The sequence below is a fragment of the Castor canadensis genome, chromosome 14 (assembly GCF_047511655.1).
Source record: "Castor canadensis chromosome 14, mCasCan1.hap1v2, whole genome shotgun sequence".
Classification (NCBI taxonomy): domain Eukaryota; kingdom Metazoa; phylum Chordata; class Mammalia; order Rodentia; family Castoridae; genus Castor; species Castor canadensis.
This window is the reverse complement of record NC_133399.1, coordinates 108,412,443-108,437,978: the sequence shown is the minus strand read 5'-3', so window position 1 is coordinate 108,437,978 and position 25,536 is coordinate 108,412,443. Positions and strand designations below refer to the sequence as shown.

Below are 25,536 nucleotides of genomic sequence, written 5' to 3'. Positions count from 1 at the left end.
CTAGCTGAATAGATATTAGCACATTATTGAAAACCTCGTCTTGAGGTCAATTTTTATTATCAGTTAATGAAGTGGTTCAGATAATTTAGTGTGAAAAATGCTTCTCACTTTAGAACACGAAGTTATCTGTTTTATATAGTTTTGTCTTGAGAATATAGAACACAATTAGTCATTTTATGAAAATTCAAAGCTTGCTGTACCAATCATAATCTTCCTGTTTTCATCAACTTGAGACCTTCTTGGTTCTAAGAGTATTTTGATTTTTGTTAACACTGGCTGCCTCCTTTGTTGTATGGGCCCAAGAGAGGGGATTAAAAATTTAAAAATAAGAGATAATTCTGCTAATGACGACCTTCTTAGCTTAATTATTTCAATAAGAACCTGAAATCAAATATAAAATGAAAAACTAATGTAGGCAAACTATCCAAGCACTGATAGTATACTTGCAACATTAACTCATAGCATTAATTCGGTGGCAGTACTGGATAGATTGGTAGAAGCTTGTTTATGAAATGTAGTTATATTTTCTTACATTACATGCATCACTGGTGTGCTGTTCCTCCAGGAAGATGGTTCTGACTTAAACTGCTAGTTGGTCACACTCATGTGAGAAGGTGGTGGAGACCCTCATCATCTGCCAGCATTTGCCCTGACTGCACAAGTCTCTCCTCATCATGGGTAATTCATTGTTGAAATACCTGCAAGATCTCCTTCGGATTCCTGCATTTACAACACTCTTCTAGGATGGACTTTCAGGACACGGTTTTAGCAAGTGTTTACTCCATGTGGTTGGCTTCTGTGTAAGGCAGACATTGTCCTTGAGAGTTGCTTACATTGAGTACATTGACCTAAGAGCCCACCCTTGCTGTTTTTCTGTCTTCACAGGTGGAAGGGATTGCTGGCTACTTTCAGACAGAGCATTAAAGAAGATGACCTTAGTGTGTTTACTGTTAGCCAAGGTCAAGTTGTGTCAAGAAGTAGGATTTTGGGGTTAAGACTTGTGCTTTAATTAGTCGGTTTACTATATCAGTCTTTTTAAAGATTTTGGAATTCTGGTGCAATTCTTCAGAAAACCTGAGGTTTGTGGTGTAGCTCAAGTGGTAGAAGTGCGAAGCCCTGGGTTCAACCTCAGTATCTCACACATGCACACGCACATGCACACACACACATAGCCAACTCATTTTCTCATGATTTCAGGTTAGCAAAATTTTCAGTAAAGTCTCTGCTGCTGGGGCTTCATATGTACATGACTCATGTTGTACAGCAGGGGATTCCCATTTGTTTTGTCTCCCTAGTTCATTTGGTCTAGAAGAGTAGGTGCTAGAGAGACCTTCTCTGGAGTGCTGGCATAGGAGAGAGAATGGTAGCAGTTTTCCTACCTATGGTGTGGCAGAGAATCTAGTCTCACAAAAGACTGGAAAAATCTTAAGTGGGGAGGGGCACCATCCTATGTTTGAGAGAGAATTCTGCCTAACTATTCTGGCTAGCAAATGCAAATCAAAAAAGACTTCTACTATCCTTGAATCCTTTCTTGTTTTTAAGCCTTTTCTTTCTTCTAGTACATGTTGGTTTCATACATGCCCTGGTTTCAGAAATACCAGAAAAGAAAGTGGGAGCAGTTAAAAAAACTGTCCTTTTCCTTTTAAGTGGGAACATTTAGTGCTATTCTTTTTCAGTGCTGTCTTTCTTTTTTCTTTTAGAAGAATTCATGTGGTTATTGTTGATAATTGAAAATATACAAAAAGAAAAAGGAGTGATCAGACCCATAACCACACTGCATAGATGTTCACGGTGGGTATCTTAGTAATTTTGGGCTACTACAACAAAAATACTGTAGACTTGGTAGTCAAAACAATAGGAACTTATTCCTTATAGTTCTCAAGTGAGAGAAGGCCAAGATTAAGGTGCAGGTCAAGTTGGTTCTTGAAGGCCTCTTCCTGATTAGCAGAGAGATACTTTGCTGTCTTCCAGTGGTGGTGAGAGAGAGATCATCTTTCTCTTTGCTACTCATATGGCACTAATCTCTTTCCTGAGGACCCTCATGACTACACAAAGGTCCCACCTTGGAGTAACATCTCATTGGCAGTTAAGGAGTCAACGTAGGCATTGGGGGACACAAACTTTTAGTCCACAGTAGTGGGCTAAAAGATGATGGAGGAAATAAACATTTAAATCCCACACATAAATCTTTAAATTTTTACTTTCCTGTAAAAAATGACCCTTTCAGGCTGGAGACATGGCGAAAGCAGTAGGGCACCTGCTTTGCAAGTGTGAAACCCTGAGGTCAAACCCCAGTCTCTCTCTCACACACACACACACACACACACACACACACACACACACACACACACACACACACACAAAGACTCATTGTCTCTCAGATAATTTTGAAGGTGGGTGACAAGGATGCACTGATTTTATGTTCAAGAAAGAAAAAAATACACAGTTATTTCTAAGGTAGTATCCACTGTGGTGACATTCTAATCCCATAGTTAAAGGAATGTCTTGGAATTGTTAAAATACTGGTAATTTTCAGTTATATCACTCATCTTATATATTTTGAGCTTAAGAAAACTTTCTCCTTTTTTGAGGGGGATTCTAGGGGTTGAATATTTACTAGGCAGGTACTCTGCTACTTGAACCACACTCCCACGTCCTTCTCCTGTTTTAAAATGTACTTCTCTGTATTTTTATCTAGTTTAAAATAGTTTATTTTTTTTGGCGACACTGGAATTTGAACGCAGGCACTCTTAGTGACTCCACCAGCCCTGTTTTGTGTTGGGTATTTTTGAGATAGGGTCTTGCAAACTATTTGCCTGGGACTGGCTTCTAATCGTGATTCTCCTGATCCCTGCCTCCTGAGTAGCTAGGGTGCCTGGCTTAAAATAGCTTCGTTTTTTGTTGTTTTTGAAACACTATACTTTTTTTTTAATATTGTGTTGGGTGTGGGTACATTTGTAGCATTTACAAAGGTTCTTGCAATGTATCAAATATAGCTAACATTTAAATAAAAAAATCTAGTGCTTTTTCTATGCACCTTCAACATGTAGTTTTTGTTAAATAAAAACAAAGTTTATAGCTGTTCTTACTGCTATATAATGATATAAAAATAACGTTTTTATATCATTACATCTCATTCTACCTACAACATAATTTTTTCATGGTTGCATGGCATTTTATTAGGGTTATACTGTAGTTTAGTTAGCTGATTTACTATTACTCATGTAGGCCCTTTATAAATTTTGCAATTACAGCAAAAAACATTTGTGAGTCTGCCTCATGTATATCCATGATTATTTCCCTAGGGTAATAATTTGTGTTTGGAGGGGAAGGAGAGAGAGAGAGAGAAAGAAAAAGAGAATGAATATGAATTCAAGTAACCTTCATTAAGGGTGGTACAAATTTACCTTTCAAATCATGGTAAAAAAAAATCCATGCAATTACCTTTTTTTCAAAGTAAATTAAAAAATTAAAATATGCTAGGTGCAGGTTTTCTGTTTCATTTCCTTAAAAATTTAACAAATGAAAAATGGTAGCTAGCATCTTATTCCGCACACATTCATAAAACACTCACTGAATACCTGCTGTTGTGGCTGGGATACAGAACTGGCATGCAATGTTTTCACTTGCAGTAGTTTCTGCCAAGTTGTCCAGCAGTGTAGGAGGCGACCATTTCTCTATGTCCTTACATTTATTAGTTTAGATCACTGTGATTTTTGCTAATACTGGTTAAAGATCCACATGATAAAAATCCTTGTTCTTAGTTCCCTAAGGTATTGGGATAGAGTGTGCAAAAGGGAACAATTCAGATCACACAGTGTGATCAGTGCACAGAGAGAGAGAAGTGAGAAAGGTGCTTGGGGACCCAGAGGAGAGAGCGTTGGGACAGAGGACAAGGAAGGCATTAGAAAGAATGGGTTGCTCAACTGATTTGTGTGTTGACTGGGAGAGTTCTCCAGATGGACCAGGACCCAGGTGAGTGGTGATAAAGGACATTTATGCAGAACAGCAGCATGTGCTAACACACGGGGCTGTGAGCCTGATGGATGCCTTAGGGAAGGTAGAGGCGATTTGAGGATAGGACAAAGGATGAGGTCAAAAGGGAAAGAGACTGGGTCATGAATGGACTTGTAAGACTCACTCAGTAAGTGAGGGGAAGTCCTTGCTGAGTTTTGAAGTAGAAAGTAACATGATTTGAGTAGAGTTAATTATGTTTTGGGTGCAGGGTAGTTTGAAGACCAGACATTTCCTTGGAAATAACATTGGCCTAAAAGGAATCAGGTACTGGGGACAAGGGATGGTTTGGGGTATAGATGTTTTAGCTGCCTGTCTTTCCAAAGAGGGGGTTTAGCCCTACCTGCATGCTTTTCTCATAAGGCTGATCTATTTGTAGGCACTGAGTCCTTTGCTGGGTCTTAGCTTGTACTGCATTAACATTTATTCCTTTTTAAGCTTTCCTGGAGAATGTATGTTCTGAGAGAAGCACCTTTCTTTCCAGCCTAGGGTCCACTCTGAAAGGTCTTCCATGATCTGCAGGAGGAAGTGGGATGCTTACAGCTTTTGCCTCTTTCCAGGAGATAAGTCATAAGATAGTGTTCACAACTTGGCCCAAGGATCCTCTGAATTAGGTCCAGTGTATAATAGTGATGTATTTTTCCAGCATACCAAAAACCTTGCCTCTCACAAAGTCGGCACCACAGTTTTCTCAGTCTGTCAAAATGTGATTCTCATTAAAAACATAGCAGTGACAATATGTTAGTTCTGATGTCTAAAAGCAATTAAGCTTTTAATGAAAATGCATTTCAGTTTCAATTCCTGGTACCTGTTTGCAGCCTCTCCCTTGTGCAGTTGTATTTATAGCCCATGGCGTTAATGTGTTTGCGGTGCCATTTGTAGCTCAGTATTAATTCTCACTATGACATTGGATGCCACATGAATTTCTTTCTCTTGTTTTCTCATGTAGGTTTTTTTTAATCTCAGAGGTGTAAATTTACTTCTGGTTGCACTTTTTAAGTTGCATCTTTTTAAGTCAAACACCTTTTGTCCTTAGGGCATCTGTCTGGCATTTTCATAGAAAGATTTTCATCTTCCTTTGCACATAGTAAGAAATACTACAAGTAGAGAGAAGTGTTACTAATTTAAAAAGCCTTCCAAGAAAAAAATGACACATACCCATACATGTAACACACACACACACACACACACACACACACACACACACAATGTGTGTGTAGGATAAAACTCCAATGAAGAAAAGTTGAAGATGAGGGAGTTACCAGGTATGACAGCAGCATGGGTTAAGTAGTTTATTTTTGGTTTTGTTTAGAGGAAATTAGAACAGATCGCAAGATAGAATTGCTTAGACAGTAGCTATGTCACCTGTGATTGAGATGTGCTTACTTTGACTTTGATGACATCGAGAGCCTATGATTAGTTAGTTGATTTTTTTAAGTTAGTTCAGTGTGGTCCTGGGCATCTGCAACATCCCCATCATCTGACTGACAAAGAAAGGAGGGAGGGAGGGGGAGAGAGAGAGAGAAAGAGGGAGAGAGAGAGAGAGAAAGGGAAAAATATAGATTCTTGGGTTCCACCCCATCCTGTTTCACCAGAACCTCCAGTATTGGGGCCCAGCTGTGCTGAAGTTTGAGAACCACTATAATAAAGCATAGAATGCAATAAAAAATGGGTCTTTGGGGCAACCAGAAAGAAAGTGTATGCAGTAGTCCCCCTTTAGCCTTTGTTTTGCATTCTGACAGTTTCATTTCTTATGATTAGCAGTGGTCCAGAAATAGTGTATGGGAAATTCTAGAAATAATCCGTGTTTTAAACCGTGCACCACTGTGTCAGTTTCTTGTCACTGTGACAAACTACACAAGAAAGATAATGTAAAGGAAGAAAAGTTGGTTCATGGTTTTAGGCATTTCAGTTCATGGTTGCTTGGCTCAGTTGTTTCTGGACCTTTAGTGAGGCAGAACCATCATGGCAGGAACATGTGGAAGAACAGAACCTGCTCACCTCACTAGGGCCAGAAAGCAGAGGGGAGGTACTGGGGACAGGGGATAAGTGGTGGGAGAACCTTTGGGGGAATGCCCCCAGTGACTGACTTCCTTCCTTTGGCTTCACCTTTTAGTTTCCATCACCTCTGAATAATGCCGCTAGATTATGAGCCTGTGTGTGGATTAATCATTGGTGAAGTCAGAGCCTTCATGACCCAGTCAGTTCCCTAGAGTTCTACATCTGAACATGGCATTAGGCCCCTTCAAAGCATGAGTTTTGGGGGATGTTTCATATCCAGATCATAACGGTGTTCTTGGTGAAATCTCTTTTATGATGATACAGTGGGATAATTAATTGTTCTACTTTATTATTAGTTGTTAATCTCTTATTACACCTAATTTGTAAGTTAAACTTTACATCGGTTTGTATATATAGAAAAAAATATACTGCATACAGGGTTTGGTACTATCTGTGATTTCAGACCTTCTGAGATCTTTTAACATTCTCCTGCACTTTAGGGTGGCTAAGTATAAAAGGCACACTACTGTTTGGGCTCCTTCAGAGGAGTAGACCTGGTGGGATGGACCTGGATGAGAGGAAGACTTTTCATGTATCCTGTTCAGCATTTAAATTGTTTGCCGTTATTCCATCATGAAATTTAACTGTGTTTCTAAGGAATTTCCTCCTTCATTGTCATAAATGTAAAAGAAGAACTCAAGGAATTTTTTCCATTGTACCTTCTATACTGCATTCTAGTACATTTCAATTTTTAAATCTGTGCACACACATTTCTAAAGAGACATAATCCAGATTAAGAATCTAAAGGAACAGAAAAGCAGGTGCAGTTAAATTGTCTGCAGCAAATGATGAGAAAAGCTGGGTGCCTGTGAAGCCACAGAAAATGAAAGATGCTCACTGAGATGAACCAGTGTGTAAACGCTGAATTCAATACAGTGTGGAGTCTGAGTGTTTTATCCATTGAGATTATGGCAGTGAACAAGAATTACCACAGCAAAACAAGAAGTCCCTCTGGGACAAGATCTCTAAATCTTAAAGCTAGTTAATGTAACTAGCTTTTGTGTAAGATGTCCTTAACATGGTGTGATGTCATAGCATTCGTTCTTGGCCTTCAGCTCAGAACCCACCATTTTTGAACACAGGTGCTGCTGTACACGCTGAATATTAACATGGCTGCACTCAAGTGGAATATACTTAAAGGACTGAGGGTCTCATATTCTGGTGGCTCTAGCAGGTGTGTACACCTATTAGCTTCTGCAGTACTTCTCATTTGGTTTGGGCCTCTTGTGGCTGGTGATGGAAAGTCCACACTCCTAGCTAGTCTGAAGGAGACAGATACATTGTTTCATAGGAAGTTCTCAGTGATCAACATGGAGGCAAAGTGCCCAAAGCAGTGTTAGCCCAGGCAGCTCTGGAATGCCTTGACTGTCTTCATTGGGTGGAGTTGCAGTTAATGAGCTGAGAAAGACTGTGAGGAGCAGGTTTGTAGGGAAGATCGGGAATTTTGTTTGACATTTAAGACAAGCCGTGGACGAGTTGAAGTTCAGGAATCTGATCTGGACTGGAAATAGAAATCTGGAGTTGTCAGCATGGGTGGTAAAGTCCTGAGATGAACTGCTTTCCCCAAGCAGTGAGTGAGGACACCAAGGCTTGGGCACCGAGCCCTGCCTTGGACACAGTAATGTCAGAGGTCCAGGACCGAGAAGAAGCCAGCAAAGAGGAGTGAGAAGCTCTGGTCATCAGAAGGAAACCAGGATAGTCAGTTTGCACATTTGCTCTTTTCAAAAGAAAAAACTCAAATGTTGAGATTCTTTATTAACTTCCTTCTAGTTAGTTTCTTATTTGATTTGTCCCATATTAATCGACACAACCTGTAAAAGTTAGCTTTTGTATTTTTTCCTCCATTAGTAAATAAAACATCATTTTCTCTGAAAATTGATCTAGAAAATGTAACCTGGTTTTAGTATGAGCTATTCATGGAGGTAGCCAAGTCCTTCTTATTAACAATATTGAAGTTTCAGTATATAAAATAGAATTTTTTTTTCTTTTTTTTTTTCATTTTTCTTTTATTATTCATATGTGCATACAAGGCTTGGTTCATTTCTCCCCCCTGCCCCCACCCCCTCCCTTACCACCCACTCCGCCCCCTCCCTCTCCCCCCCCCCAATACCCAGCAGAAACTATTTTGCCCTTATTTCTAATTTTGTTGTAGAGAGAGTATAAGCAATAATAGGAAGGAACAAGGGGTTTTGCTGGTTGAGATAAGGATAGCTATACAGGGCATTGACTCACATTGATTTCCTGTGCGTGGGTGTTACCTTCTAGGTTAATTCTTTTTGATCTAACCTTTTCTCTAGTACCTGTTCCCCTTTTCCTATTGCCTCAGTTGCTTTAAGGTATCTGCTTTAGTTTCTCTGCGTTAAGGGCAACAAATGCTAGCTAGTTTTTTAGGTGTCTTACCTATCCTCACCCCTCCCTTGTGTGCTCTCGCTTTTATCATGTGCTCATAGTCCAATCCCCTTGTTGTGTTTGCCCTTGATCTAATGTCCACATATGAGGGAGAACATACGATTTTTGGTTTTTTGAGCCAGGCTAACCTCACTCAGAATGATGTTATCCAATTCCATCCATTTACCAGTGAATGATAACATTTCATTCTTCTTCATGGCTGCATAAAATTCCATTGTGTATAGATACCACATTTTCTTAATCCATTCGTCAGTGGTGGGGCATCTTGGCTGTTTCCATAACTTGGCTATTGTGAATAGTGCCGCAATAAACATGGATGTGCAGGTGCCTCTGGAGTCTTTTGGGTATATCCCCAAGAGTGGTATTGCTGGATCAAATGGTAGATTGATGTCCAGCTTTTTAAGTAGCCTCCAAATTTTTTTCCAGAGTGGTTGTACTAGTCTACATTCCCACCAACAGTGTAAGAGGGTTCCTTTTTCCCAGCATCCTCGCCAACACCTGTTGTTGGTGGTGTTGCTGATGATGGCTATTCTAACAGGGGTGAGGTGGAATCTTAGCGTGGTTTTAATTTGCATTTCCTTTATTGCTAGAGATGGTGAGCATTTTTTCATGTGTTTTCTGGCCATTTGAATTTCTTCTTTTGAGAAAGTTCTGTTTAGTTCACGTGCCCATTTCTTTATTGGTTCATTAGTTTTGGGAGAATTTAGTTTTTTAAGTTCTCTGTGTATTCTGGTTATCAGTCCTTTGTCTGATGTATAGTTCGCAAATATTTTCTCCCACTCTGTGGATGTTCTCTTCAGTTTAGAGACCATTTCTTTTGATGAACAGAAGCTTTTTAGTTTTATGAGGTCCCATTTATCTATGCTATCTCTTAGTTGCTGTGCTGCTGGGGTTTCATTGAGAAAGTTCTTACCTATACCTACTAACTCCAGAGTATTTCCTACTCTTTCTTGTATCAACTTAAGAGTTTGGGGTCTGATATTAAGATCCTTGATCCATTTTGAGTTAATCTTGGTATAGGGTGATATACATGGATCTAGTTTCAGTTTTTTGCAGGCTGCTAACCAGTTTTCCCAGCAGTTTTTGTTGAAGAGGCTGCTATTTCTCCATCGTATATTTTTAGCTCCTTTGTCAAAGATAAGTTGCTTATAGTTGTGTGGCTTCATATCTGGATCCTCTATTCTGTTCCACTGGTCTTCATGTCTGTTTTTGTGCCAGTACCATGCTGTTTTTATTGTTATTGCTTTGTAATATAGTTTGAAGTCAGGTATTGTGATACCTCCTGCATTGTTCTTTTGACTGAGTATTGCCTTGGCTATTCGTGGCCTCTTGTGTTTCCATATAAATTTCACAGTAGATTTTCCAATCTCTTTAATGAATGTCATTGGAATTTTGATGGGAATTGCATTAAACATGTAGATTACTTTTGGGAGTATCGACATTTTTACTATGTTGATTCTACCAATCCATGAGCATGGGAGATCTCTCCACTTTCTATAGTGTTCCTCAATCTCTTTCTTCAGAAGTGTATAGTTTTCCTTGTAGAGGTCTTTCACATCTTTTGTTAGGTTTACACCTAGGTATTTGATTTTGTTTGAGGCTATTGTAAATGGAATTGTTTTCATACATTCTTTTTCCGTTTGCTCATTGTTAGTGTATAGAAATGCTGATGATTTTTCTATGTTGATTTTATATCCTGCTACCTTGCTATAGCTATTGATGATGTCTAGAAGCTTCTGAGTAGAGTTTTTTGGGTGTTTAAGGTATAGGATCATGTCGTCTGCAAATAGGGATATTTTGACAGTTTCTTTACCTATTTGTATTCCTTTTATTCCTTCTTCTTGCCTAATTGCTCTGGCTAGGAATTCCAGTACTATGTTGAATAGGAGTGGAGATAGTGGGCATCCTTGTCTGGTTCCTGATTTTAGAGGGAATGGTTTCAATTTTTTTCCGTTAAGTATAATGCTGGCTGTAGGTTTGTCATATATAGCTTTTATAATGTTGAGGAACTTTCCTTCTATTCCTAGTTTTCTTAGAGCTTTTATCATGAAATGATGTTGGATCTTATCAAAGGCTATTTCTACATCTATTGAGATGATCAAGTGGTTTTTGTCTTTGCTTCTGTTAATGTGGTTTTTTACGTTTATTGATTTTCGTATGTTGAACCACCCCTGCATCCCTGGGATGAAGCCTACTTGTTCGTGGTGAATAATCTTTTTGATGTGTTGCTGAATTCGGTTTGCCATTATTTTGTTGAGGATTTTTGCATCAATGTTCATTAAGGAGATTGGCCTATAGTTCTCCTTTTTGGAGGTGTCTTTGCCTGGTTTTGGGATAAGTGTAATACTGGCTTTATAAAATGTGTTTGGCAGTTTTCCTTCCCTTTCTATAAAATAGAATTTTTTAATCAAATTGAAGCTGGGTAACATAAAGTCAGGGTTAATTTAACTATAATACCTTAGTTCTATGGTGGTTGGAATAAGGGACCCCTGGTAATGTCCATGTCTTAATCCTCACAATCTGTAAATACACTCTTACATTGCAAAAGAATTTCTGCAGATGTGATTAATTCAAGGGTTTTGTGATGTAGTGTTTGTCCTGATGGTCAAGGGTGGGGGGCAGTGTAAACAAAGGGGCCTTATTAGTGACAGAGGGAAGTAGGCAGAATGGTGAGACAGACTGGAAGATACTGCATTGGTAGCTTTGAAGATGGAGGAGTGTACTATGAGCTGTGAATGTATGGGGTCCCTGGAAGCTGGAAGAGGCAAAGGGGTAGATTCTTCTCTTAGAGCCTCCAGGAATACAGTACTTCTGACACTTTGGTACCAATGAAATTCATGTAGGACTTTCTGACCTCTAGGACTAGATACTAGATTTGTGTTATTTTAAGCCACTAATACATTTGTGAAAGTTTGTTATCACAGCAATAGTGAATCTAGTACTGAAATTTAGAAAAGGTAAGTAACTTGTTAAAGAGCACATAATTAGAAAAGAAAGTGATGGAGCTTGACCTTGAACTCAATCAGTGTGATCACTGAGCCTATAAGACAGAATGATTTGGCCAGCTGAACTTGACCATTGCCTGGTAGAACACATTGTATCTCATTAAAAGTGGACTGTCAGGAAAGGGAGTTGGTTAGTCATGTAATTGAGGCAGCTTTTAACAGTGCTTATTCTAGTACTGGAGTGCCCTGTAGAATACTGTGTTGATATTATGGGGTTACCCTGTTGCAGAGAGATTAATTTACCCTGGTGATTGATAAATGCATTTTAGGGAACTGGTTGCTTTGGTTTCTGTGTCCACTAAAAAAATCTTTGATTATCATGTGGCTTCCTGTGTGGCATTCCTGCATGAAAACATATATTGATATGTATGTTTCCAGTATGTATCAGTTTGTCTGGTGCGGAGCAGGTACTTGTTGGTCACAGGACTCTGATATTTCTTGATCCTCTTGGTAAGTATGACTTTCACTAGGCATTGTTGAATCAGCATTCTGCTTTCAGTCCCTTGAAAGTGAATCCAGAGATGCCTCTGATTCATCTAAAATGGATCATTCTGCTGATCCTGTTTGAATTAGTCTCTGGATTTTTGGAAGTTCAATAAGTTACTACAAGTCTAGGAGGCCTCTGTGAGACATAAAGATGTTTTTCTCAGGAGTTGTGACCCTTCTTTGCAAAGCTGAGAAGTAAACATGAACAAGCTTGTAGTTAAGTTTGAATTTCTGTTACTGGAAACCAGGAAAATGCCAAACAGTGGTTTTTAGAAGTAAAAGAATTTCAAGACCTGGATAGGCTGGAGAAATAGGCATAAAACAAGGAGAAATAGGAAAACTGAATGTAGAATTTTATATTTTATCAGTTATTTGAAAAAACTCCCAAGTGAGCCTGTACACAGTCAGACCTATCTGTTACTTGCAGGAAACACAAGGATGATAGTTTACAGCAAGTTCATTGTGAGTCACTAAAATGGTAACACCAGAGAAGTAAGAGTGGCAGACTCTATTGATAGAAGTGTGACATTCAGAATGTCACGTAATTAGTGTGGCTGGGCACACTGTGGACATTTGGTCTCATAATTGTTCCAGACATTTTATGAGGGGCAGTGCTGAGCCAGAGAGTAGTCAGGCTGGTGAAGCATGCGGGGCAAAGTTCTAGATGTAGAACCGTATGTAAGAAGGGAAGGGGGAATGGAGGATGGGAATACAGTAGTCCTTTGCGTGTGCAGAGTTACAGTTAAGAAACAGGACTTTGTTCATTAGGTGGAGAGATCAGAAGCTGTGTCAGTAGGCAGAAATTATTGAAAGACAAGATTTTGACTCCATCGTACATCTGTAGCAAATTTTTTGTCATCTGTACCTTCCTCTACCTCTCTTCAGTTTTGTAATCTGCCTTCCTTGCATGTCTTGTTTTTCAAGAGGTGTGTGTATAAGTCACTATTGATTTCAGCCAATCAAGACAGACCCATTTTAGCTGAATGTGTGGGACCACAAAGTCTTCAGATTTTGGAGGATTTTTGAATGTAAAATGTCTGAAATCTGGCTGGTGAAATGGCTCAAGCCTAACAAGTGTGAGGTCCTCAGTTTAAATCCTAGTACCACCAAAAATTGTTTTTAGAAATCTGAAATTCTTAAATCTGAAGCTTTTTGAGCCTCAGGTTTCAGGGCATTTCAGATTCCAGATAGTTGCATTAGGGATACTCACTCTGTAATGACAAAAACAAAAATGAAATGCAGATGAGTTTGTTTATTACGAATTTTGCAGAAATATAATACTTAAAATCATTCTCCGTGTTTAATATTGGGTTGTCTTGTTTCGTGTTAGAAATAAGGGCAACCAAAATTTGCAGTGTTTACATGTCACTTCCTAAGTGACAGTGAGTGCAGGGCGTAGGATGCAGGGAAGGCCAGCCATGTAGTATTGTGAAGTTTCCTTTAGACTTAGATTGAAGTTGCCTTGGTTTTTCTTTCTCATAAAGCTTATTTGACTTAAGCTATCAGAAGGATAAATGAACGCAGTGGTTAAAAAAATGACAATCTTGTGTTCCACATTACCTCAGTATTTCATAAGTAGACAGATGTGTCATCTGGAACAAGACATAGCTGCGCTTTAGTTTTACATGTCTAATTCTTTAGCTCTGTTAAGACCCATTCTGTTATGAAAGGTTTTGGTTTTTGGCTGCCCCACCCCAGGTTTCTTCAACTCCTTACCTAGCAGTGTTTTTTAAAATTGTTTTAAACCATGGGTAACCTTGAGCAATTAACAAATAGGGGAAATTTTGTCTTTGGTATTTCTTGTTCCTTTTTGTTAGATGTCACAGCTATTTAATGGACAGGGTGGTTGTTTTCTTGCTCTCAGGAAGCCATATTGATCTTTCCTGGGTGACAGACTCCACTGTATCTTCATCATGACCCTGCAACAGAATTTATCACTTCTGGGTTTCTGGACTAGGAAGCTCCAGCTGCTCTGTGATAATCTCATATGCAACCATGGAATTGTGTTTTGAAGATCTTAATGTGTTATTCTTTCTCCTCTTTATTTAAAAAAATAGCTACCTCCAGCCCCAGAAATGTTCGAAGACATGGTTGAGCCTTGCTAGGTCCTGAAAATTGTGCCTGGTGCTGGCTTTTCCACTCGGAGCTGGGATGTGGGCGGCTGCCTCCGCCTCCTTGCCTCTTGCTGTGCTCACGCAGGCCAGATTAACAGTTTCCCACCGCTGCCTTGCAGTCCGTGATAATTGTTAAACATGCCCTGCACACTCACTGTGCACTAGGCCCTGTCCCCCCGTCATGAGCTTTTCTTCACTGCCCACTTTCTGTCCTCCTCTTGCCCAGCTTCCCCTTGTGGTCTTCCTGTGCCACCCCCCACGCTCCATGCTTTTAACTCTCTTTGCTTCCTTTTAATTTCTCTTCACCTCAGCCAACCCTGGGCTCACAGAGTTTGGTTTTTATAATTGCTTGACCAGTTGAACAATCAATTGCAGTGCTTTCTGGAGCTTTGGCAGAGACTTGTATTCTAATTCTGTTGAGCAGCCTCTGTAATAATTGTCTTCAGCTTCTGATGACTGCTGTACTTCAAAAGCTGGCTGTGCCTATCTGTGGCCAGTTGCCACAATTGATATGTTTAATTGACATGTCCTTGTGTTCATGCTGAGTTGGCCTTGCTACTGTGGTGACAAATTTGTCAAAAAATTCCCTATAAGAATCTTCAGTTTATGTTTAAAATATATTATCATCTTTTCAAGTTTAACTTTACAACTTGAGTATAAGGTCTGCAATGAGATGGTTGTTGGCAACTTAAAGCAAATTGTCAAGAAGAAGATACAGAGGTATATGTACGTATCTATATATCTATCTATCTATCTATCTATATCTATATATATATTTACATTTCTTAGAAATAATCACTAAATATTATGGTTGGTAGGATAAATATACACATCAGTGCAATGGAATTGAGGCTCTAAAAGCAAATGTTTGTATTTGTCTTATTTTGTTATTTTATTAATGCATATTAATATGTATCATGGCACAATAGCCAAGTTATGGAAACAGCCAAGATGCCCCAGCACTGACGAATGAATTAAGAAAATGTGGTATCTATACACAATGGAATTTTATGCAGCCATGAAGAAGAACGAAATGTTACCATTCGCTGGTAAATGGATGGAATTGGAGAACATCATTCTGAGTGAGGTTAGCCTGGCCCAAAAGACCAAAAATCGTATGTTCTCCCTCATATGTGGACATTAGATCAAGGGTAAACACAACAAGGGGATTGGACTTTGAGCACATGATAAAAGCGAGAGCACACAAGGGAGGGGTGAGGATAGGTAAGACACCTAAAAAACTAGCTAGCATTTGTTGCCCTTAACGCAGAGAAACTAAAGCAGATACCTTAAAGCAACTGAGACCAATAGGAAAAGGGGACCAGGAACTAGAGAAAAGGTTAGATCAAAAAGAATTAACCTAGAAGGTAACACCCACGCACAGGAAATCAATGTGAGTCAATGCCCTGTATAGCTATCCTTATCTCAACCAGCAAAACCCCTTGTTCCTTCCTATTATTGCTTATACTCTCTCTACAACAAAATTAGAAATAAGGGCAAAATAGTTACTGCTGGGTATTGAGGGGGGGGAGCGGGAGGGGGTGGAGTGGGTGGTAAGGGAGGGGGTGGGGGCAGGGGGGAGAAATGAACCAAGCCTTGTATGCACATATGAATAATAAAAGAAAAATGAAAAAAAAAAAATAAAAAAAATAAAGGAGGCTTTGGATGGTAAAAAAAAAATAAAAATAAACAATAATAAAAAAAAACCTACTGAGCGCCCCAAAAAAAATATGTATCATGGAATAATTGTACATATTAATGGGGTGCAGTGTGGTATTTAAACATGCATACAGTCGGCACTGATCACATAGTGTAGTTACTATACATACTTAATGTGTTGAGCATAAACTTAAGTTTACTAAAATTTAACTTAGAGTATTAGTGAATTTAAATGGTTTATTTTACTGCTGGCTATGCATGTTTGTTTTTCTTGCCTGGTTTTCCCCTAGGAAAGTAACATTATCAACACACTCATACTTCTAAACTTTCGAGGATTGTCCAGGGAATTTGAAGGAACTCTGGGTGTAGTGTGCCAACACGGACTGTGTCCTCTAGGATGTTGTAGGTGTATGATATTTAGAGCTTTCCCAAACATTTTGTTTGGATTTTGAGTTCTTACTGATATTCCATGAGGCTGTTTTTGTTATTTAGAAGTACTTTGTATTTTTCTGCCTTTGATAAGAACAGCAGTAAATCCAAGGGCTTAATAACCCACTGGCATTTGTGAAGGCCACCTGTGAAGATACTCAGAGTTGATGCAGGTTAGTCCCTGTGGGAGCTTCAGATCTCATTCCATTATATTTACATTTTCATTTGTGACTTTTTAAGCCATACACTACTAATATTTTTGTTGTTTAGCTGTATACATAATACTGTGTGATACAGTTAGCTTACCAGTCAGTGCTAGTTGCCATAAAAATAATTCTCTATACCCCTGTGCGCTACTGGTGGGAGTGTCAACTAGTATGGCCACTAGAGAAAATAGTACTAAGATTCCTCAAAAAAGTGAGAAATATTTCCCCTTCTGTGTATATTTCAACAACAACAAAAAAAGGAAAAGCAAGCAAGGGCTTAAAGAGATAGCAGTATACCTGTGTTCGTAGAATTGTTCCTCACAGTAACCGAAAGCTGGAAGCAATCCAAAGGGCCATTGATGGATGAATGGAGTATTAGTCAAAAGGAAGGAGATACTGACACATGCTACACATATTGCTGAGATGAGTGAAATAAGCTGATCATAGAGGGACTGCTATTGTATGATTCCACTTACATGAGGTACCTAGAATCCTCAAATTCATGGAGACATAAAGTAGAATGGGACTTGCCTAGGGCTGGAGAGAAGAGGAATGGGGAGTTAGTGTTTCATAGATATAGAGTTTCTGTTTTACCAAGGTGGAAAATCCAGAGATGGTGATGCTACAGTGTGAATGTACTTAATACTAAAGAGATGGTTAAGATGGTTTTACACACACACACATATATACACACACACACACACACACACACACACACACACACACAAAGAATTCAAGTTTTACCTCTGGTGGGGAAGGCAAATCATGGTATTGAGGGGTGATGAGTGGGTGGAGATACGGATTGAGACAAAAATGGCTGAATGGTAATGGTAATAATCGTTGAAACTGGAGGGTCCATTGGGGTTCATTGCGCTATTCTGCTTATTGGGTATATAATATATGGACAGAATTCCTGCTTGTCATTTAGTTTAGAAGACTACATTTGTCATTTGTGGGTTTACTGTGGCCTCTTTGCCTTTTCCGTAATTAATGGACAATGCAGAGAAGAGAGGTGTGGGCTAGTGCGGAATGGGGCAGGTGCTGCTTCTGATGGGCAGAACAGCAGAACAGCAGCAGCTCTTTATCCTGCAGGAGGCTGAAGGCAGTGTGGCTTAGAGGGCAAGGGGGATAGGTCATGTCTGGTGTCGCAGTATTGTACAGAAAGTTCAAGTACATGAGTCTTCTCAACTGCTATCATACGTTAGAACAGTTGCTGAGACTGGGGAAATACTAATGCTTTTGCTGGATGTCAATGTTCTCTGTTACTTGAATAATTCTTTCGATGTGCCCCAGTAGCATTTTACTTGTTAGTATTGTGAGAATCACACACAGTGTCTCAGCTACCCAACCTAAAGTTAATATTAAAAATACTACACCTATGCTTTGCAGAGTATGAATTTATCATGAACCTCTCCATATTAAGAAAGCTGGAGCTGGATGCCAGTGGCTCACACCTGTAATCCTAGCTGCTCAGGAGACAGAGATCAGGAGGATTGTGATTCAGAGTCAGCCGAGCAAATAGTTAGAGACCCTATCTCGAAAAAAACCATCACACACATGTAAAAAAAACTGCTGGAGGAGTGGGTCAAGTGAAGGCTCTGAGTTCAAACTCCAATACTGAAAAAAAAAAAAAAAGAAATTCTTGTTTTGTGACCTAAAGACATGCAGTTTTTGCTTTCCTCATGGCTGGAGTATGCTACTTGTTTAGAAGATGTTTCAATGATTAGTCATTGCTAATAATTTGTTTTAGATACAGTCTCTTTCCCATAGCAGGCATCAAAGGCTGGTAAAACTTTCCAGTTTATGACTAAGAGAACTAAACACATGAAAATAGAAATATTTTGATGTGTATTCACTGAATTTCACAAGGTGCAAAATCTGATCTTCAAGACATTTTTAAGACAGAGAATAGTGCAGACTGCAGATAAGACTTTTTATCAGTAACATTTAAATTTTATAGCATTCCATACTCTTGGTTGTAAAAGAAAGTGAATATGGGGAGATTTAGTACAAGAACAGCAAGAGTACATTGTGCAGTTTGATACTAGTCAACCACGTACAGGTAGGCCTGTTCTGTTCTACCAAAACACCATGCTTCTGTCCCAGGGCTTACAGGTCCAGCTTTCTTCACCTAGAATGTTGTACTCTTTGCCTAGCCAACTCCCGTCCAGCCTTAGACCTCAGTCCAAATGTTCCTTCTCCCCAGAGACCCATCAGGACTGCATGTGCGTGTGCCTGACCTGCTCTGCTTCAAACTTTCAAGGGAGCTGGGTTTGGAGTCTCCGATCACGAGGAAGTCTTGGCACAGGTTTACTGAATTGGTCATGTCTTTGGATGGAAGATTGCTGAACAATTGATTGTCACCAACTTTGTAGCACATATGCTGCTAATGGATATCCCATTGTGCTCTTAAAGTAAATGCCGAGCAATGTGAGGAGTCAGGAGGAGAGTGTACTTTGCAAGTGGTGTATAGACTGAAGGAAACTGGAAGAAGCAAGCAGTGACAAGGGCCAAGTGTGAGAAGCATAGTGCCCAGGCCACATGGACATTTCCCCTCTGGTGGTAATTGAGCTCCTTGGCGGCTCTGGTTGCCAGTGAATTCTCACGTTTACAGTGCCTCAAGGTAGACCTCACTCAAAGCCAGCAATCCCTTTCCATTTTCAGAAACTTAGTCCACATAATTCTGAAATCCTGAAGTAGGAAATTGTCCTTGAAAAACATTTTTGTTGTAAAAGTTACTGTTCCTGGTATAGGAAGTTTGCTCTAGAAGTATAAAGTGAGAAATAAAAAGTCCTGAGTCCTTTCCTCTATTTTCATATGTGTTAGCATCTTTTTGTTTCCCTCCTGTTGTTGCCTTTTGCCTCCTCTTCTTACCTTTTGTCTTGTGTCCTCCTTTTTAAAACAAATTTTTGGCAGCACTTGAACTCAGGGCTTCACACTTGCTAGGTAAGTGCTCTTACCACTTGACCTACTCTGTCAGCCATAAAAAAAAATTTTTTTTTTTGAGTAACTATGAATGATAGCTCAGTGGCAGAACACTCTGCCTAGCATGTGCAAGGCCCTAGGTTCGGTTCCCAACCACATCATTGTTTTGAAATGAGCGAATGTCATCACAGATCTGTTCAGCAACATCATTTATGAACTCAGTAACATGGCTTGGGCACTTTTCCACAGCTACACCAGAGGCAACTTATTTTAGCCTGCTTCCTTGATAGACATTAGGATTGTTTTCCAGATTTTCAGGGCTTTTTTGTTTTTGTTTTTGGTGTGTGTGTGTGTGTGTGTGTGTGTGTGTGTGTGTGAATCACACTACTGTAATGTGACTTGTAAACAATCTCCTTGTAAAATGTTTTTATTACATGCATCAAAAAATCTCAAGGATCTAGTCTTGGAAGTCAGATTTCTGGGACAAATTGCATGGATTTTACATTTTGGGGAGAAAATGCCACTGTTCTTCAAAGATTGGTACAGAATGTGCAACTCTGCAGGTGTATTTGAATGCCTGGCCCCTTGCTCTTGAAAATGACTGTCAATCTGCTGTTGGTGTCTTTTTTTGGTTTCTGGTTCTTTTGTTTTGAGTGGGCTTGGAGATACTTTCATTGGTCATTCTTTTATTCTTGGTGAATTATCTATACTTGTTGCCCAGGTTTCATTGGGTTGTTTGTCTTTTCCTTTGTAATTTTTAAGAATTCCATCCATATTAACATTGCTATAAATATTATCCTGTTCATCCTTTGTTTTCTGTGTGGTTAGTTGGTTCATTTTTGCCTCTTTTTAAAATCAGTTGTAACTTTCTTTTTTGGATTTTAGGTTTTACGTCATCATTAATTAAAGTCCTTCCTGTGCTTTAAATGTATTTTTGAAAATTTAATGGTGCCCTGAAATATTTTTATGGCTGCATGTTTTTACTTTAAATATGGTGTATCAGAAATGTATTTTGGCTGAAGGTGTACAGATAGATCCAGCCTGATGTTTTCCAAATGCTTGGACATTGTCTCCACAGCTGTTTTTGAGCACTTGACTCCCGTAGAATTCTTACATTTGAGATTTTGTGACTGGTAAATGTATGTGCTTAGAGTGGCACCCAGATGTTGAAGGACAAGTTGACTTGTGTGCGACATTGCAGGATTCTGACAGAAGTTCTGCGTGGGTGAAGAGATGAGAGCTGCACGTGTCAGCCAGATGTCGTGGAATCTGCTGGGAGCAAAAGGCCCACTTTTGATGAGGGGCTCCAGAGTCAAGGCTGAAGGTCCACCCCTCCCTTGTGAGGCATACTGCTTCTGCAGAAGAGCTTCAGTTTGAACTACAGAAGCAGTTTTCATGAGAATGTGTTTGACACTGGGTATTGTTTTTATGGAAATTTGATTCTGTAATTTATTGAAATTTAGAAGTAGCTTTCTAGAACTTACAGATCCTATTAAGTGGAAGAGTTCGTTTTCACATATCCTAAGCAACAAATGGAGTTTTCTATCAGTGTAACCTGTGTCTAAGTATACAGTTAGTAAATTAAAATGTGTCTTCAGAGTATTAAAATCTCCTTACTATCAAAGGTGTCTAACAAAGTGGAATCAGTGAAAACTGTAGAATTGGAACACTGAGGAACTGTCACAGGCATTTTGGTGTAGGCTGTAGCTGTGTAACAGACACAAAACTCTCAAAAGTAAAAGGCGGCGGGGCCGGGGGGAGGAGTAATGCAGCTGTGATTGTAGCATGGAGTGTGTCACAGATTTGGGAGCCTCAGGTTGGTAAAATAATTTACCAAGACTGAGTAGGAGAAAGCAAAGATTGAGTTAGGATGCCACTGAAAGGGATAGAATGGCAGGCAGCTGTGCAGAGGAGCACAGCATGCAGAGAGGATTGAATAGGTCTTATACCTCAGGTTAGGTCACTTTTGATTGGCTGTCTCCCTTTTTGTGGACCTTACTGATTGTCTCTTCCTGGGATCATAGTTTGAATTTCATGCACAGGGACATCTCTTCAGGATTGGCTTAATTTCTGAGGTCCATCTGGGTTCCTCAGTGGACATGATCTATTTCCCACTTCCCACCTGTTGCTGGATACTCCTTGTCTGCCAGGTCTTCTTAAAATGGGGGCCCTCCTCCACAGACTGGAGACCAGACCTTTGAGGACGTGAATAAAGCCTCTTGGCTGCTCTTGTTTTTTGATAAAGAATGATAGCAATTATGAGTTGAGAAGAGGTTCTCTCTCTCTCTCTCTCTCTCTCTCTCTCTCTCTCTCTCTCTCTCTCTCTCTGTCTCTCTCATTGATGCAGGGCAAAATTGGGATTTTTAGGTAAGCAAATGTTTAAGGCTTAAAGTTGAAAAAGTGTACCTATTAGTAATGTTTTCTCTGAAATGTATTACAGACTGAAATGAGCAGGGCTCTGGGATACACACAGTGAAGGAGAAAGGATGGGCTGCTTTTATAAATACTACCAGCACGCAGGTTTCCTTGATCACAATTTGAATGTATCAAAACATAGAACTTATAGAACCACCATTTGAACATGGGCAGGAAATGAATTTTCCAAGCTTCTATTTGCTTGAAACCTGGATAAGACCAGAACCTAGATAGACTCAAACAGCTCTCTTAAATATTTAAACATAAATTACAATGTATTATAATGTATATAAAGCATAGTTTTGAGACCTGTGAAGGTCATTTGTCTAGATACAAGTTTATTTGGACTCCATGAAGAATTATGGAAGATGCGCCAGCTCCGAAATGAGTTTATTGCTCTTGTTTTAAGAAGAAGATAGGCTTAAATTGAATCAGGAATATATCTTTTGATTTTTGGACGTTTCATATTCCCACAAGATTAAAAACTTCCATTGGTATACATGGTCTGAGCAGGAAATGCAAATCATTGAAGAATAATGTAGGTATACACTGTACTTGGCAGTTTATGTTACATTTATTTTAATGGGCATATATAAATGGTATAAAATTTTGTAAGATGTTTGTGTTCTGTATACTATAGCCAGGGCCAGTTCATTAGGTGTAACTTTGACAGTAAAATTTCTCAGTTATAAATTACTGCTTCAGTTGAATGAAGTCATTGTACATTTGGTGATTTTTTTAAAGGTAGTTGGCTGGTTTAATCTTTCAAAATAGTCAGAGGGTTTATGTTTCGGAACTTCTCCAGTTGAAAAACTTTCGGGATTAATGCAGAAAACCGAAGCTTGGTATTGAAGAGACACACGATGACTTGGCGTCAGTTACATGCAACAGAAAGATTCAGGGTTGTAGGTGGCTTTTCTCTCAGTCCTGCAGTCTCATTTTGTTGTCACTTAACGAATGCTATCTTCTGGTCTCTGATGGAAACAGCAGTCTACCACTGTCTTTCTCTTAGCATCACAGCCCAGACTTGAGACACAGAATCGGAACCAGACACCTCAGGTTCCAGGCCTCCCAGTGACGGTGATACACTGTCTGTTGCCCTTGGCATTGACTTCCAGCACTTTGAAATACTCAGTGTTGGTTGAAGGAGTGAGTGTCTTACTTTGGTTGCAGAAGCAAGATAGTTTTCATATAGTTGCAGCATTGCTGTTGGAATTAGGCATTCTGAATACATAGAAATATATTTCTTTGGACTGGACCATTGTTACATCTTGGCATTACACTTTGCTTTCTGGCCCTGGTTATGTGTGTGTGCATACATATATGTGTCAGAATGTTTCATTAGTGATGTTCTATTGAACTATAAAAGTAAATGTGTCATAATCATAGGAAACCAACAAAAATCTAATATGCAATTAGATTGTCATATTACACCCAATGGCTAACAGGATTAAAAGGACATCTTTCCATTCAAAATTGGGTTGTGACTCTATGTAGAAATGTGTTTTCATTTTTCTGTGATAAAAATGGCTTCTGACATTGTATTTTAGTGTCATGTTAGAGATTTCATTCCATGATCATTTGTTCATTCACATGTATTTTTATTTTTAGCTCTAAGTGAAAGACATGAGGCCTCAGCTGAAATGAGGTGGTTTTGAGGTCATCCGATTTCTGGCTAGAAGTGTGCGGTCAACTCGTCCTGAAACCACTTCACACAGAATGGTAATGGCAAAACCTGAGGGACAGAGAGAGCCTCAAGTAACCATGTCTGTTCTTATCCCAGGGTTCCCCTTTACAAGCTGTAACAGATCTTTCAAGACAGGAATAAAAAGCATCAGTATGCTGATGTATTTCTCCTAAATTGTTCAGGTGTTGAACAAGAGCATTCATAAACCATGGTCTAATCCAGTCTTTTAAATGTGTTAAACACAGTGTTTTTTAATGAGCTCTGTGAGCTACTTAACTAGCAACAAAATATATACCATATTAAAAAAAAAAAAGTAAGCCTCTGGAAATTAGAAGATTGAAATGATTTGTTTATTTGAAAATGAGTAGGGTTTGCTCCTAAACAAAAGGGAATCTAAGTGTAATAATTTTTTCCAGACTGGAAAATAAGGATCTTGCCACAATTTTTACCTAGGATGAAGAATTTTGATGTTTTTTATATTTGTGGATGTGCTTGCTTTACTTTTCAAAATGGAAAGTGTTACTGAGAATCAGCTAACTCTGCTTTAATTATTAAATTATATGTAAAATACATTTTAAAACTGAGGGTAATAACATTTTTTTTTCATTATAGTAAACCTTTTTGGGTGTGCCTTCTCTTCATTTTGAAGTTTGTTCTGATGGACCGTGTCCAGTGAAGTGTGTTGGTGAAGCAGTGCTTGCAGAGCACGCATTGGGCTTAGCTCCCCAGGAACAGAACCTCAGTAAGGTTCTTTGCTCAAGTTCAGATTTTATAAGCCTTTAGTTCAGAATAGGTAGTTCTTTATGTTACCTCATTTCCTGTACGTGTTACAGCTAGCGTTAATAGCAAAAATAACACCACAAATTTATTTCTTTTTAACCTAAATTATGTATTTGTTTACTTGATGAGATGCTGAGAACATTAAATTTAATCCAGAGCTGGAGGGTAAATACACAGAAAGCTAATTCCAAAATCTATTCAGTGGACTGTATTTTTTTTAAGTTATGTTTATTTCCATGTTTTCTTTTAGAGACTCACTTGTCACAATAATTCTATGTATTGCCCCATTTCTCTGCAGTATTTCCTTGTCCCTTAATCTTAAATGTTAGAGTGACTTAAAATTATAAAACTTGTCTTTTTTCTTCATGTATGTGACATTCTATAATGATAGGGACAAATGTTCACATGCACTGAGGAACAGTCACTCATTAGCTGGCCAATGAACTCTGCCCTATTGGGCTGCCTGAGAGTACAGTTATGTGATGCCCATGCTCTCAGCTGTGCTTACAGGCCAGTCTAATCTTGTTCTAAAGAAAAGCAATGAGTTAGGAGTTGTTCTTTGTTTTACCAAAGCTTTCCATGTGTACTTTTGTACTTCTGGAAACTGAACTCTTATTTCTCTCTCTCTCTCTTTCCCTCTCTCCCTCTCTCCCTCTCTCTCACTTGGGTTTGAACTCAGGGCCTTATGCTTCATAGGTAGGCACTCTACCACTTGAGCCATACCCCAGCCCCTTGATCTTCTCTAGAATAATTAATCCACTGCTCTTAAGTACTGTGGTCTGTAAGCCCAGGGTAAAAGAATTGTTCATGTAGTTCACTTTTGCATATTAATGTCTTAATCAGGCCAGGTGCAGTGGTGCACTATAGTCCAGCACCCAGGAATTCAAGACCAGCCTGGACAACATAGTGAGACCCTGTCCTCACCCCCCAAAAGAAGTCATAATGAGAAACAATTATTGATGTCTGTGTTTTCAGAAATTGTAGTTTCTTCTTTTTACTCAAGCAACTTTTTATTTCTTTTTCATAAAAAGCCTGACTTGATTGGGCCTTTTCGAGGTCAGAAGAACTTTGAACAACATCCTTCTTATTTTATGTGCTAGAAATTAATGTATTGGAAAGACAAAGACTTTTGCTACTGTTAATTGGCTTACAAAGTACTTTCAAAAGGCATGAATTGTTCAAGAACAAAATCTGATTTCATTTATGCATCTGAATGTCTATCACTGTGATGACTGCTTTTAAAAGAAAATAGAACTAATGCCATTTTGAAGCCTCATTATAAGTATGAAAATATTTTGACCGTGTAAATATTAGATAGTTAAATAGGTGTTATATATGAGTATAGT

The 25,536-nt window shown here is 39.0% G+C and overlaps 1 protein-coding gene and 1 long non-coding RNA gene across 3 annotated transcripts in view; both read left to right on the top strand.

Moving 5' to 3' along the window:
• The window catches only part of Xkr6 (XK related 6), a 232,996-nt gene that overhangs the window by 44,616 nt on the left and 162,844 nt on the right, over positions 1–25,536 (top strand). The window lies entirely within an intron of this gene.
• LOC109678355 (uncharacterized) overlaps positions 1–25,536 on the top strand; it is a 75,874-nt gene that overhangs the window by 43,867 nt on the left and 6,471 nt on the right. For both annotated transcript variants that reach the window (XR_012441581.1, XR_012441580.1), the window contains 2 exons: positions 23,335–23,445; positions 24,023–24,152. This is a non-coding gene — a long non-coding RNA (uncharacterized lncRNA). The remainder of the gene's footprint in view (positions 1–23,334; positions 23,446–24,022; positions 24,153–25,536) is intronic.